Below are 16475 nucleotides of genomic sequence, written 5' to 3'. Positions count from 1 at the left end.
TGCTATCTTAGATGACCCCACCCTTACATTGACGTGTTCTCCCTACCATGACAAAGGTGGATAAAGGTGGAAAATTTCATGTAATCCATGGACACCAGTGAAGATCACAAATCATTGAAGAAAAAAGGTTCAGAGCACTGTCTAGTGGGTCTAGATGACCCAACTCCCAACGGTAAAGTGCCTAGGATAGCACAAGGGTTAAACTTAAGAACAGCTCATTTCTTTGGGTTTTTCAACTGCTTGTTTTGAGGGGAAAAAAAGAAACATTGCAGAATTTACTGGGAAATATAAATACTGATGAAGAGGCTTTTACATTCACTTCTCAATGGCTATTTTATTCGCCGTTTCCATCCACCAAAACCTCTGACACCAGTTAGAGTTCAGTTTATAACTGTACAAACAGCCATTAAATGATTTGCTTTGTTTTACTAACTGTGATCAAATAAAAAGACAGCATCAATGAAAAGGTAAATATCTCTTAAACATAAAGCATAAAACATCAGCTAAGCACCACAAATGGTTAACTCTGGAAGGAGTTTTTACAACAAAAGTATTTTTTATTAGTTTATTAATGAAGCTAAATCGCCGCCATATACACACCAGCACACAGTGAAATCCTAGTGTCTGTCATTTAACTGAAATTGCAACACAAATACATGTTTGCTGGTTAATAAGCAACTATTCAGCCTGAAGGGATTGCATATTATTATCTCTAAATGCAATCTTGTAAAAAGTTTTACAAAATACCCTTTACAAATGTTTAATGTATACGAGTAAAACTACATTTGGAGATCTGACTGCTTTTAAATTGATGTTTGAATTGTCATAACCGCGGGGAAAGATTTGCTTCATTTCCATTCAGTGATTAGATCATAGCAGGTACCTTATGCTGTCTGAATCATTTTATACCATGCTCTCACACACACACTTATTAGATTTACAAAACGATAAACCTGTCACAGCGGCATTTTTATCACTCTGCTGTTCTACAAAATGGCATTGTTGGGGCACAATAAACAGCAGCTTGATGTGTGTGTGTGTGGGAGGGGGGGGTTCTGCAAACCTAGTATATATATATGTATGTGTGCTGGTGTGAATGCACAATCATGCGCATGCTTGTGTGGCAGATGAATATTGCAGCACGAATTGATCACTCTGTAGAGTTAGAAATTTGATTAAATGCTCAAGGCTGATTTCCACAACAGCTCTTGTATAAGTCATGAGAGCACTTTGGGGGAAGTTAAAACTGTGGAGAAAACAAAAGCCATCCATTTACCTCATTAGTGTGCGTGGAAAATCTTGACATGCTTTGAAGAGAACGTGCTTGTGCAGCTAAATCAGCTTAAGGGCCCAAAGCAGACATTCAAGACTGGCAGCCAAACATCTTCTCCAAGTGATAAACAACCCAAACAGCCTTGGTTTGGAAGGACTGCAAAAAGAGACTTTGCTCCATTTTTCAAGTCTTATTATTATAAGTTTCTCAGTTCATGTTTGCCTCCAAGCCAGCATTAGCATGGAGGATGACAGGTTCCTGCTGATTCTCTGACGACATCCTCCACCACATAAACACAAACAGCCATGTGAGAAAGCACAAACATCGCGGTAATAGCAGCATCCGTGTCTGTGGAACCTCCTGCTTGTTGGCACAACAAAAGTCATTCCAAGGGTCGATTGTATGGCGTCCATAAAAGCCCCATTCAAAGCTTTATTAACTGATATGCATATGACGGAACAGCATCTCCTTTTACACAAAAAATACACTTTATTTGATTGAACTGATTAGTAATCCTTAAACTATCTCACATAGATACAAGTTCTGTCACACACACAAAAAAAAAATTTGTGCTTAAACTCTAACTTAAAGTCCCAAACAGTTAGGTTCTCCAGTGTACACTGATCCTCTGGGGGAGCCGTGACCTGCAGATATCACTGTATTTGGTTTAACCCCCAATCCAACCCCTTCCTGCTGACTGCTAAGCACGGAGGCACTGTGGTCCTGCTTTTAGAGTCTTTGGTATAGCCATGGATTTGAACTCCCTACCTTCCATTCTAAGGGCGGACACTCTCTCACTAGGCCACTGAGCTGGTTAAAACTCCCACCTTTTCTCAGACATTAAGTTTCAGATGGATAGATACAATGAAATTCAAAAAGTTCTCCTTGGTCTTTGCAACACTCACATTAACATTGTAAAACTGACTAAAAATAAAAATTAACACTTTTATTAATTTTAAAAAAGTGCATCATGCGGTCACTAAAAACAAGAAATTAAAATAACTTGTTGCCAAATTAAATAGTCATTAAAAAAACAGGAAACACAATAAAAATGTGTTTAAAAAAATCCTCCAATTTAGAAAACGAATATATGACTAAGAGGATGAGCATGTAGTTCTTTTTTCTTTTTTACTTGGATTAGGGTTAGGGTGAAATGCAACAATTTTCCAAACTAACATTAGAAATTGTAACATTTTCTACATTTCTTCATCCCCTATATTTATTTTTCACCAGTAGTGTCTTCCAGTGTCCGACCACACGATGGCAGTGCTGCATCTGAGATGTGCTGAAGAGTAATCATGTCAATTCTGGATATCACAATTTTTCCAGTGTGTGAACCATTTGCATTTTTTTCCTGCCTAAACTAAAGCATGTCATGCTTCTCTTTTAAAAGTGAAGTATCTATCAAACCTTCTAATCAGGCCGTGTGCTGAAATGAACTTAATTATATATAATGCAGCAGCTTTGATAAACTCCAATCAATAAACTGATTTTTTTTTAAATGAGGTCACAGAGGCTGCTGGGAGTATCTTTAACCTTGAGGCTGCCTGTTTACCGAGCTGACACAAATGCCAGGGGCCTTTTCTGTTGTTTATACCATCATATTCCCCCTCAAGCACTGATGGCAGCATATTGTAGATGTATTTTTAATATAAAACCCCGGTGAGGGCTGAGGCAAACATCTGGGTGACGTTGTTGATGGACAGGATGAGGAAGGAAGATTGCTGAGACTGTTGAAAGTAGCACAGGATCAGGACTGTATTTTTAACACACATTTATCTGACCTGAGGGGAAGTAGCTTCACATTTCTACTAAAGCTGCAACTTATGTGAGCATCACATGGAGAATGGCAAAGAAATGCAGACCTAAAGATGTCGTTAGGAACAAAGGGATATCAGTTCATTTTAATTGGGAGGAAACACAGATCTGAGGCGCAGATGATTTGTGTTGCAGCGTTTTTCAGCGAAGCCTTCAAACAATGACAAGCTCCAGAGAGGCAAAGAGGGCAAAAAGAATTTGGCATATGACAGGAATAAAGAAGATTTATGTATAAATGTCAAATAAGTGAATGTGCACTGCAGAAATTGAACAACTAACAGCTTAGATTTAGCCAAAGGGTAATAAACCCATGACTTCTAAATATGATGCAGGGAAAATAAAATACTTCAAAATAAAAGATTTCACCCTAACAACAGAATGCACATACTTCTGGTTATGCATTTAGTTTACAAACCCTTTTCCTCCATATAGTTGGATTTATTATTAATAGTGGCTGTTGCTGAAGTAAAATAAAATAGTCCTGTACCTGTTTTTTGAATGTTTTTTTGACTTATATTTTATAAAAGTTTCAACAACCACAAAGCCAGAACATAGAACAAAATATGGACCACCTTTTTTACAGACATTGGATTTAAATGAACAGGTTAAAATAATCTCGTTTTGCAAAAGTGTTGCAGCAACACGTTGTTTACAGATGCCTCAATAGAGGTGTAAGTCACACGTGCATCCCCAATGGCACTCAGTGCAACTGTACAGATCGACATTTAATGTGGAGGTTTTATGTCACGTTGGCCATGGTGAACCACTGTTGGTGATGGCAGAAGCTGGAACACCGTTGGTAAAAGCATAAGAGCTTGATATGTTTTTAAATATAAAAAAAAAACTGTAAAAAAAGTTTCTTTGATATATAAGATGAAACAACAATCTCAGTAATTTCTTTAAAATGTATCATGATGATTCATTTTCTGTAACAAATCTACAAAGAGGCAGTGAACACAGAAGCTTTCAATTGTCATGTCTAATGCCACTAATTCAATCTGTTTCAATACTGTTTGTTAAGCAGATTGCGCTTGTAACCCTTGTGCTATCCTAGGCACTTTAACATTGGGAGTTGGGTCATTTAGACCCCACAAGACAATGCGCTGAACCTTTTTTCTTCAGTGATCTTCAGTGATCTTCACTGGTGTCCTCTTCAGCTTTATCCAGCTTTGTCATGGTAGGGATAAGACGTCAATGTAAGGGTCGGGTCATTGGATAGCACAAGGGTTAATGAAGTCATCGTGGGAAAAACAACCCAATGCACACATCCATTTTGTACTATTTACACTTTTACATTGCTAAATATTTTAACACACTCTTTGATAGTTAGTCCTTGTGTTGTGATCATTTGCTTACCACAGAACTTAGGTCTGATTGATAACATGTGAAGGCCTCTCTATTCATTTTAACATTTTTCAACTTTTTTCTTTTTGCTAAAGAGTGCCAAAGAAGACATACCAAAGAAAAAAATTAAGATTAATATGAATACTTAATCAATAATTGGAAAATAATTAATCAAAAACTAAAAGAAGACACATAAACGATGCCATTCAGTGACTGTTTATCTAAAGTAGTCATAGATGACCTTATCCATACAGTATATGACATGTTTGAACTTGTTATCTTTATAGAAGACACCTGTCCACAATCTCAAACAGTCCCACTCCAAACTCCACTGTGACCAAGACCAAAGAGCGATCTAACTTGGATGATATAGAAGAGAATTAGTAAGATGAAACCAAAAGAGAACTTTTTGGTAATAACTCTACTCATTGTGCTTGGAGGAGAAAGAACGAGAAGAGTCGCCTCCAAATTACACCATACCTATTGAAAAGCACAGTGGTGGAAACATCATGCTTTGCAGCTGATTTTCAGCAACAGGACCAGGTAAAGGAAAGAATCAATGGGGTCATGCATCATCAGAGTTTTGGGTGAAAACGTCCTTCCATCAGCAAGGGCATTGAAGATGAAATATGAGTGGGTCTTTCAGCATGACAACGATCCCAAACATGCTGCCCGGGTGACGCAGGAGTGGCTTCGTAAGAAGCATTTTGAAGGTCCTGGAGTGGCTTAGCCATTCTCCAGATCTAAACCCTATAGAAAATCTTTGGAAGGAGTTGAAAGTCTGTGTTAACCAGCGACAGCCCCAAAACATCACTACTCTAGAGGAGATCTGCATGGAGGAATGGGCCAAAACACCAGCAACACTTTCTGAAAATCTTGCGAAGAAAGCATTTGTCTGCTGTCATTTCCAACAAGGAGTATAGAACAAAGTATTGAGCTGAATATTTGTCATTGACCAAATACCTATTTTCGACCATAATTTACACATAAATTCTTTAAATACTAAAAACTTTTTTGCCCCACTGTATCCCTGTCTTCTGGCTGAATCTTTAAGCTTCAAATGTTCCGTTTTAACAGAATAAAGTCACTTTAATGTTGGATTCAGCAGGTTCTGAAGATGGATGGATGCTAGAGTTAGAAATCCCAATATCGTAAACTAAATACAGTCTTGGAAAATAATTTGACCAAAAAGCAAATCAACAAGCAGCTGCTGCTTCAACAAGAACCCCACTGATTTTTAATTTCTCAAACAAGATGGTTTATTTCTTGTGGTCTTGGTTTCCTAGCTTTATAACATTTGTGTCATCCTGATTTAGCAGTAAAGTTGAAGATTTATAGATTTATTTTTAACAGCATTGTTTTTCTCATGTAGAAAAAACAAATCTGAGGGAGAAATTCATTTTCTTTTCTCTCTGAAAACTGCTGAGAACTCCCGCAGCTTCACTTCCTTTACCAATAAACATGTCCCACACATCACAGCTTCCACTTTTCTGAGGCATGTTTGGAGTCTAAGAAATTCCAAAACATGTTTTCACCTTTACGTCTTTTTCTTTTCATGAGTGTCAGCCCCCACAAACTCCCAAAGAGACTTTCTCTCGCAGAGCGACAGAGGGGAGCCCTCAATGAATCACCGCCCTCTTCGCCGTGTTCAGAGGAGTGTCTTCTCTTCGTCAAGCTGCGTGAGTGATGGAAGTGACAGTGGAGACACCTGCCCTGAACCACCGCTGATAGAGTGGGAGTGAAAACGAGGAGCAAGTGAAGGGAGGGAGGCCCACTGCCTTATGGGAGAAACACACAACGAGGCAACAAACTTGCAGAGACTATCACTTATGGTGACAGGCCAGGAGGTGCCGTGCTATTAGCAAGCCGCAGGGCTGACTATGGGCATGTCCCACCTGACCCAGGATGGATGGTCCTCTCTCTCAGGACTAAATTAATATTGGGAGTCTAGTGAATTGCTTTTGGAACAATGTCCTCCTAAGGAGCTAATCAGACAGGAGTTATCTAGGACGGCCTGAAGGCAGGCTGCTGTGGCTTCAGCGCTGCTGCTGTCTGGCAGAAGGCAGGTGCAGCACCCCAGTGCACAGCAGTTTATTGGTGAGCCGAGCACAGAGTGATGCTATCCCTGACTGTCACAATGATGAATCCCAAGTGAAGCCGGAGATGAATGAAACGAGGTAAAAGTCCCTCTAACACCAAACAAAAAGATTTAATTCTTTCTTAATTATGAGCAACAGAAGATACATCAAAGTACATCAAGGTTTTTTATTGTAGAAATTTATAGCAAGCATGTTTTTAAAACTTTTGTTTGCATTTTATTTAGGTTTTTGGCTGTGTAATTTAAGAGCAATCTCAAATAGTTACTTAACCAAGTACAAATATTTTATTTTTGGATTTCAGGGTTGAAAGGAGACAAAAAAACAAAAGATTGAACAGTAAAAGCTCAAACAAAGGACACACATGATGGACCTTTAATCATGTACAAGAGAAAAAAACTAACTGAGTGAGTTAACGGTGAGAGGAGCACTTCTAACCACTTATCATGTTTTGTAAAAGAAAAAAAAATAAAGTGATGTCTGTGGAGCTTCTCAGCCTCCATTAGGCCAGCCTGGGAGCAGGGAGCGCCTCCAGCCAGTCCAGATCTCAGCTCTGCATTGCTCTCTAGAGGATGGGAAACACATTCAAGCAGTAATTCACTGCACAAAACAGATAAATCACGACTTAACAAGCCTGTAATACACCCAACAAACACTGAGATATAAGCTCAGGTTGTTTATCTAGGACTTAGAAATATAGGGACATACATTTCTGGCACAAGACTGCATGAAGTCACTGGAAGAGGACAGTTAAATTTTTACAAGTTAATGAGACGTTTTTCAAAAAATTTCATTAAAGTTATGTAGTTTAAAGTAAAAGTACAGATGCATCAGAATGCTGAGACATTAAAGTGCTTGAGTGTTGCAGAAAAATAAAAATTTGGGTCAAGGTGTTTGCAGCTTCTCAGTCCTACTGCAGAATCTGCATGCTGTAGCCTGACAATTCAAGTTTTATTTGATCAGAAATACTTTTAACATTCAAGATCAAACTTAATGGACTCATCCACCTTCAAAACCTGCAGAACCCCTTTAAAAGGGTCTTTGGGTTGCTGGCAAAGGTGGGGTGTACCCTGCAGGTCCAGGGACAAAGTAAACTCTAATATTTTATTTTATTTTATTATGACTGACTCCCCTGTAAACAAAGAAAAGTATTAAATGAATTCTGATGCTGATAATTAAGTTCCCATGGTGAAAACAAAACAGTCAGCTGAAAAGCAAAATGCAATTTATTCTTTTAATTAGGGAAAAAATATATGATAAAAGACAACTTCTTAGGGATTTTTTTCTCAAATTATGATTTGTTTTATAGTTTTTTAGTACATTCAAAAATCTGTTATAATCTGCATAAAAGGGCATATGGAGTACTACCCTTGCAAACAACACATTTAGAAGATAGTAGGGATCTTGGAATGTATAAGAACATTTAAAAATGCCCTGCCCAGCTGCAAAGAGTAAACTAATGCATGAATTAAGTTGAAGCTGCCATGGAGCTATTTGAAATCTTTTTAAACTAGAAAGAGAAGTGTTTTTGTAAAGAAAACAGTGGTTTCAGTGTTGGGGCTGCCTGTTATGCTATCTGCAAGCTGGTGACAATATTAGCATTTTTTAAAGAAACTGTCTGTAAATACCAAATGTTTTGGTCTGTCTGACATAAAATGAGTCTGTAATTCGTATCGGAGCAACGCAAGAAAAACTTTAAGGGGCCTTGCTATAAATAATGAAATGTTTACAGCCTTTCAGCCAACTTTAATATACATTTTTAGCTTTTTTTGGTCAAAAATCTGCAACTCATTATATAATGTGTAGAGGATCAAAAAAGTGTCAATTTTTTATTTATATTTACACTGGGAAAAAAATGTCCTTTTCAAATCAGGTTGAAAATAGACAAGATGTTTTTCTAATTTTGAAAGTGAAATAATCGAATTAGTAAAATTTGTCATGGTGACATTTCTTAAAACAGGTTGTGATGTATTTGTATTTTAAGACAAAATCTAATCTTGAAATTAGCTGTAAACACACCTAGTTAGGCAATTTTGAGCTGGTTATTAGAAATATTATATCCTAATACAAATGTGCATCATGATAAAAGTTATATAAAGTAGGTACTTTTACACACATGGTAATACTTTCTCCTAAAAATCTACCACATTTAAGCGGTACATTGGTGCTGCTATCCTTATTTTAAGGCCAATTAAAATAATACAAGAATTCCACATTTTAAGATAACGTTGCCAAAATTATGTGTAACATTATGGGTCAAAAGAACTAGTGAGAGATGTTACTTAAAATAAGATATTTTAAAGATAAAATGACTCAAAAAGATATCTAAATGTTATTATATTTAAACAAGTCTTACTGAAAAGTTACTGTTCTATGTCAAGTTTAGTGAGATATTTCAACTAGAAACCAGACCAAAAATACAGCAAAAAATTTTCAGTGGATAAAACAATAGAAGTTTAAGGAAGTTACAGAAAACAATAGTAACAATTACCCTACAAATAAATTATCTTTAAAAAGCATCAAAAGAATTCCATGTATATTTTTACAGCTTACCCAGCTATTGCACAGCACTTTTATTAGAAGCCTATAGCCTATAATAATAAATACTTGGACCAACTCTGTTGTTTCACCATATGGTATTGTTTTGGAGGATATTTCACCGCCCACTCTTGTGTTTACAGTAAAAGAAGTAAAACTCAGAGGACATGATGACACGCCAAACTACATCATTCTTTGTGAAGCTGCAACAAAACACAAAAAGAAAGAGTAGCACTCGTTGAAAACTGGATTTTTACCAGCTAGACTTGGTGGGATTGCATGTTGTGACCAGAAAATGTCATCAGCCAGCAGCCTCCGTCCCTATCAGGCAGTCTGCTGCACAGAGCACTCTGCTCTCGCCCCAGGCTCTGGCCGCACTAGCAGCCCCCCCCCCCCCCCCCCCTCTCTACTCCTCTCTCCTCCTCTGTCTGTCTCTTTTTGCAGTGACCCACCCTTCCCATCCACCCCGACTTCACCACTCCCCTCCCCTGTCAGCCGGAGGCGCTCTGCTTCCATAGTGTCAGTGCAGGGGCCTCAGTGTTGACAAAGCAGCAGGCCTTCAGAGCACACATCAAACCCGGTCCCTGCTCTGCGCTTCACAAAGGGACGGGGACTCCAGCTTCAGTCTCAGGCCATTACGGCGCCAAACAACATGGCAACAGACAGAGAAAAAAAAGACCCTTGAGGGGGCCAAATGCACCGCGACTTACAAACATCAGCTCCAACCGCTCAAGACTAAACCCATGTTTTCTGACCGCTCAGATGTTTTGATGGATGGTTGTAAATATAAAGCATAAGTCAAGGCTGCGAGTTGATGCCATCATGACACATGCTCTCTAATGAGGACTGTGGGTGCTCTGCAGTGCCAGGGACTCCCCCCCAGGGTACTGCGAGTAGGGAGGAATGGCATGTGATGCATACCAGATGTGATTGGAGACATCACACTGTTCATGTTGTTACTGCTAACCAAATAGTTGCAGCCGCAAAAGATCGTTTTTCTTTTGTTCACACATTCAAGGCATGATGCCAGATTTTTCTGAGAGCCAGAAGCAAGATAGCACTTTTTTTTTCAAAAACTTCAGAGCAGTTACACTTAAAAAAAAATATATCAGGGGTGGGGGGGCTTGGTGATGAAAATAACAGATGACGCAGAAGAAATCATCACCTCCTTCTACCTCATGCGATGTGCCTGAGAAGCCAGTAAAATTAAAATTTAAATTCTTGTTTTTTTCCCCTAAGCTTTTACGTTTCAGTCACACATTGATATTTCACATCAAACTCACTAATGTAAAAGTGAATGCTGATAATTATGTAGCAAACATTGAACTTCAAATGTATCAATAAGATCATCACATATTCTGCAATGACAGAGTTTACCCACTTGATGGCAGCAAAACAGATTTCAAGCCCAGATTTGAGATTCTTGTGCTGAAGGAGAAGTGAGTTAAATCAAGGTGAATGAGGAGAATAGATTGACAGATCAAATTCCAGTTTTATTTTAGTTTTATTTAACCCTTGTGCTATCTTAGATGACCCCACCCTTACATTGACGTTCTATTCCTACCATGACAAAGGTGGATAAAGGTGGAAAGATTTCATGTAATCCATGGACACCAGTGAAGATCACTGAAGAAAAAAGGTTCAGCGCACTGTCTAGTGGGTCTAGATGACCCAACTCCCAATGCTAAAGTGCCTAGGATAGCACAAGGGTTACATAGGTGGAATTTTAATTGCTATTTTTTTCTGTAATGAAAGGAAAAACCTGCAAAAAGTAGGCAAAGTTTCAGCAAGTATGTCATTCCTTTTTAGGGTTAATGTGTTATGAAAGGAATGAAAATGACTGCAATGAAGTTTGGAGGTTGTATTTTTTTTCCTTCTCTCTGGTTTGGTCAAGGTGACGAGTACCATGAAAGCATCAAAGTGAACTAGATTCAAGTTTATTTCAGCAGAGGATGAGTCAGATGAACGACTCCATAGGCAACCTGGTTTTTAGAAAAAAAAATATTTTGAAAAAGAAAGCAGCTTTTTTTAAAACCTCGCTGAAATGAACGATGAAATGAAAACTGTTTTTGATGTTATTAACATGTTCTTGTGGCCTTTTAGAAATAGGAATATTAAGCTCAAAATTACATTTCTGGGTATTTCCTTATTCAAATCATAGTGAATCAGGAGCAGATGGCAAAATGCCTTTTAAAAATGTATTGTATTTGTGATGTAGAAAATATGTTGAGTGGGCCACAAGCTCCCTGCTCCGCTCCATTCTGATGCATCTACGTGCAGACAAATAGATCCATGTACGTCTTTGCTTTCCTCATCTGAACTGAGATCTGGCTCAAAGCTGTTCAGATGGATAGCTCCAATGTTCCTCGGCATTTTTGTTGCACTAGTAATGTTAGCTTGGGGTTGTGAGGTGCTGTAAGCTAGTGGAACAGCGAGCAAATAGAGAGCTTTCACCTATGGGGAACGGGAAGTGGGGTCATGCTTACTCTGCGCCAACAGTCCCACTCACAACTCAGGTGAATTTCTAAAGAACTTCTGCCACTCCACAGAAACTATGTCCTAGAAGATGACAGTTTTTTTTATTTGTTCTAAAAACTGTCATCATAATTAAAGGTCCGGCAGGAAAACAGCTCAAAAGAGGATCGTAGTGGGTCTTAAAGTGTTTCTGAAGTGATCACCAACCCAAAAACTCACATTTGCCTGCCCAGTTATAGTTGACTAAATCTGTGTTATTTTCTCAGGTTCCGCACTGGAAAATCGTTTTTCTGCTGCTTGATTGTAGAAGTGGGCTGTGCAAAGCTGCACTTTCAAGCTAAATTGAAGAGGAACACATATGCAGCTGTGAATGAAAGTTTATGATTTGAGGAAAATGCTTTTTCTTTCTTTAACCAGAGGCATTTCCAGGCGTAAAAAAAAGAAATCTTTAAAGCGTCATGAATTCAGGTTCAAATCTTCTAACTTGACATCTTAAAAGGTGTTTGGCATTTTAGTTTGTACTCTTTAAACTCCAAGTGAGTTAATATTGACAAAACATCTTAACAAATCCCACCAACATGCTAAATATACTAAAGAGATCATGTGGGCACATTAGGGTCACATTTTACCTGTAAATGTGGAACTGACTCATTACAGGAACTCTCAGAAGTACAGAGCAAGCAAACATTCCCTTTCCGCTCAGCTTTTTCGGAAACTTAATTGCTGGCCTTAAGCACTTGAGGGAATTCTGCACTGTGCTTGTTAGGTGTTTGTGTGCAACACAACCCATATGTTCTATTAATAAACTGTCACCCTATTATCCCCCCCCCCTCCCTCATCTCTCTTTCGAGCTCTCTCCCCCTATGAAATAATGAACAATAAGTGTCGCTGCTGCACCTCAGACACACACCAACATCAAGCAGAATGTCAAATGGCTGGATGAACCGAGCGATTGACAGCCACCCGGCTCCACGAGGCATGCAGATTACTGAAAGCAAGTTCTGAATCTTTCTTTTAAACTTTCTCCACATGCCGGGGGGTTAAATAGGATTTCTGATCTGATGTTGGAGGCTTGAGAAACACTCTTGCAAATGCTTACAGTTAGAGGAGAAGATTCTGTTTTCACCTTGGTGTGCAGTTTGTGACAGCCATGGGCAAGAGGGACATCCATTGATCTAACACTTTTAAAGTCTGACGATTGATTAGAGCATCCATCCATCATTTGTAGGACCCGGTAAATCCCTTGTGGGGTCACAGGCTGCTGGAGCCAACCCAGCTTCCGTTGGGCGAAGGCGGGGTACACCCGAACAGGTCACCAGTCTATTGCAGGGCCACACAATCACATACACACACACGTACCTAAAGACAATTTGGAGTAAACAAATAACCCATAAAGCGTGTTTTTGGACTGTGGGAGGAACCCAAAGTGCCCATGCATGTACAGGAAGAACATGCAAACTCCACACAGAGAGATCCCAGTCGGGATTCAAATCAAAAACTTTTCAATGAGAGCGCTAACCAATAGGGGTGTAAAGAAAAGCGATTTTATTATTTGGCGATACTTGTATCGATTTAAAATGCTGTCAAGGCAATATTTATTAAGTTAGCACAGCACACTGAGCCTCTTTGAGCAGATCTACACCGCACCAAAAGCACAAGATATCGTGAGTCAGCTTGTGTTAAATGCTAAGTGCTCTGTCAGCCTCACAGCTTTGAGACAGCTATACCTAGTTTTTGCTTGGGATGGGTAATGAACCAAATTTCTGTGCAATGTTGCTGCCAGTGCCGTCTAAAAATGCAGATTTTGGTGCTTTGTAGTGGGCTCCAGATGAGAACAAGTGACACTTGAGGTGTATCGCGACATACACCTCGGCTCAACCCATCATCAATAATGGAGCAGAGGTGGAGGTAGTTAACAACCGCAAATACCTAGGAACCCTCCTGGGCAAAAATCTGAACTGGTCAGCAAACATGGAGTCCATATACATGAAGTGGCATTGCAGGTTGTACTTCTTAAAAAGACTTGCCTTTAATGTCTGCTCTGCTACTAATTTTTATGTATTGTTAGTCTGTTGTTTTCAGAGCCAAGTTTTATGCAGTGGTGCGTTAGGGGGACTGCGCGAACAAAAAGAACATAAAAAAACTAGGAGGAAAAAACGAAACTGAATCACCTGATCAAGAGGGCAGGCTGTGTGGTAGGGCAAACCTGGAGATGGTGGCGGTGGAGGCATAGCAGAGGATGCCGTCCAAACTGTCCAAGCATAGTTAAGAACACTATTAACCCCCTACACGAGTCTTCGCTGACCATAGGAGCGCCTTCAGTGACCGCCTTTCGCTCTCTTTCATGCTCTACTGAAAGGCTCAAGAAGTCCTTCGCACCAAGTGCAATAAAAGCAGCTGGAAGGGGAGGGGACACGAGGAGGGGTCCCTGAACGATCAACTACTTTTATTATTTTTTATTTTGTTCTTAGTTCAATTGACATTGTGTGAATGTAAAGTTTTTATGATTATCAATCACCAATAAAATGTTTAATATCCTTTTATGATCCTCATATTTAATTTATTGTGTACATTTGGACCAATGGACGGTTCCCTCAGCATTAATAAAGTACTCTATCTATCTATCTATCTATCTATCTATCTATCTATCTATCTATCTATCTATCTATCTATCTATCTATCTATCTATCTATCTATCTATCTATCTATCTATCTATCTATCTATCTATCTATCTATCTATCTATCTATCTATCTATCTATCTATCTATCTATCTATCTATCTATCTATCTATCTATACATCATATTGTGAGATGCATATCACGATATGTATCATATCACAGCTCCTTGCCAATACATACCCCTACTAAACACTATTTCACCTTGCAGTCTGATTAGAGCATATGAAATAAATAAAGTGTACACCCTGGACATTAAAGGCTTGAGAATTTCAAGAAAAATTAGAGTTTTCCAGGAGTTTATGACATCTAGGTTCATTTATTTTCCAAATGAGTCCGATTCCAAGAAAAAGGATCAATCTGCAGAACAATGATCCTTTACCCAAACTCCCTCTGCAAAGTATTGTTCCTAACCAGCAGATGGTACTGTGTTGCACATTCCTGCAAACTATAAGTGGCAGAATGTGATTAAAGTCCCTACACAGGCGACAGACACTTCATAAAAGACATAAATCTAATGAATAGTTTGTATTTTGATTACATTCAAAATTTTCTGACAAAAAAACTGGTTAACCTCTGCAGGCTTTTTTGTTGTTCAGGTGAGATCCAGCACAAAAGCATTAGAAGTCATTCTTTGGTGAAGAGGCAAAGCTGTGAGCAGAGACAGGCGTAGCGTTGCCATGTGTCACTTTAAGCACACTAATAGCGTCTGCATTTGAACCTAGAGGCACAGTTTTCATCCGGATAAGGTCATACATTAATTCATACATTTCATTAGCAGTTACTACAACCAGGAGAGGGAAATTCTGACTCTATGTGAGACCTCCATGTGGGTTTGGATTTAAAATCAAGCAGATATCTGGGTTTCTACATGTCAAGCCAGCAAACATTTCAAACTGTGCAGAAATGTAGCGGAATAATCCTTTGGAAAAAAAAAAACTAGAACAGAGCTGTTATCTTTTACTCCGCTGCATCACAGACACCAGACATCAATAATCTTATTACCTGGGTCAAAAAATGCAATCAAGATAAGCATTCTTGATCTTTAGAGGGGGGGGGGGGGGTCATTTTAATCAGGACCCATGTGCAGGTGGGGTTCGGTCCAATACCTGCAGAGGTGCAGGTCAGGGGGGCAAACCTCTGATTCTTAGCTAAACTGGAAGCTCCATGCAAATTTGCGTGATGACCTACTTCTTCCACACAGACACTGATAAAATCCATAAATTAAGGAAATTAACTGATGGGGCCCGGGGCCACTTTGTAAGCTATTTAAATCTTTAAATTTACAACATCCCTGCATACTTCATGTAATTGAACTAACTCCAGGCTTGTTTCCTTTAATGAGAAAAAAAATCTAGTTTCCCCTCCAGTTTGGACCCCTGGTAACAACAAATCTCTGCCAGGGGGGAAGATGGGAGCGCTCTGAGGCACGCAGGGGTCTCTCTAATTATGAAAACTTGCCCTGCTTCAAGGAGAGACACGTCCTCACACTCCCATCCATCTCTGCTGGTAAATATCAGGAGTATTTTTTTAACTGGGTGACTTCAAGCAATTTCAATGGTTGAAAATCGATACTTCAATGGAAAAATGGACACATGAGGACCAATATCAAAGCCGGATCTAGGCATGGCATAGGGGGGAGTGGCCCCTCAATGCAATATACCTCCCAAAACGTGATGGCCCACAATAATCTTCAATTAACCACAAAAAAACTCACAAAAATAAACACAAAAAAACCTCTAAAAAAACAGAAAATAAAAATAAAATGAAAGAAAAAAAAATGTGTGGACGACATAAAGATAGACTAACATAAAAAGAAAATAAATGCAGCCTCAAAAGGGCACCGAAGACCAGTGTCCTGCTTGTGCCTGTCCCAAGTCTGGAAATTGCAGAGGGTATAGTGTCAGGAAGGGCATTCAATATAAACCTTGTGAAAAAGTAAATATGTCAAAGGAGAAGATACATATGTGGATAGATGGACTGATATGTGACAGTGTGGTTTTCTGTGCATTTTAAGGACTTAGTGATATGACACCCCAAACTTCCAGCACTTGACTCGTCCCCTGATATTCTACTTGCACCCCATAGAGAGGCTGGCTAAATCCGGGCCTGATCAATGCCCTGAAAGAAAAAGAAAAAAAGGTTAAAAGTGCAACATAAGAAAGAAAAACTTGCATATGCATAAAAAATGCAGTCAATAATTTTACCAAATAACCAAAAAGAGCCATGTAAAAGCTATGGACCAATAACAAGT

The sequence above is a fragment of the Oryzias latipes genome, chromosome 3, assembly GCF_002234675.1.
Source record: "Oryzias latipes chromosome 3, ASM223467v1".
Classification (NCBI taxonomy): domain Eukaryota; kingdom Metazoa; phylum Chordata; class Actinopteri; order Beloniformes; family Adrianichthyidae; genus Oryzias; species Oryzias latipes.
The sequence above is the reverse complement of the archived record's forward strand: the minus strand, read 5'-3'. Positions refer to the sequence as shown.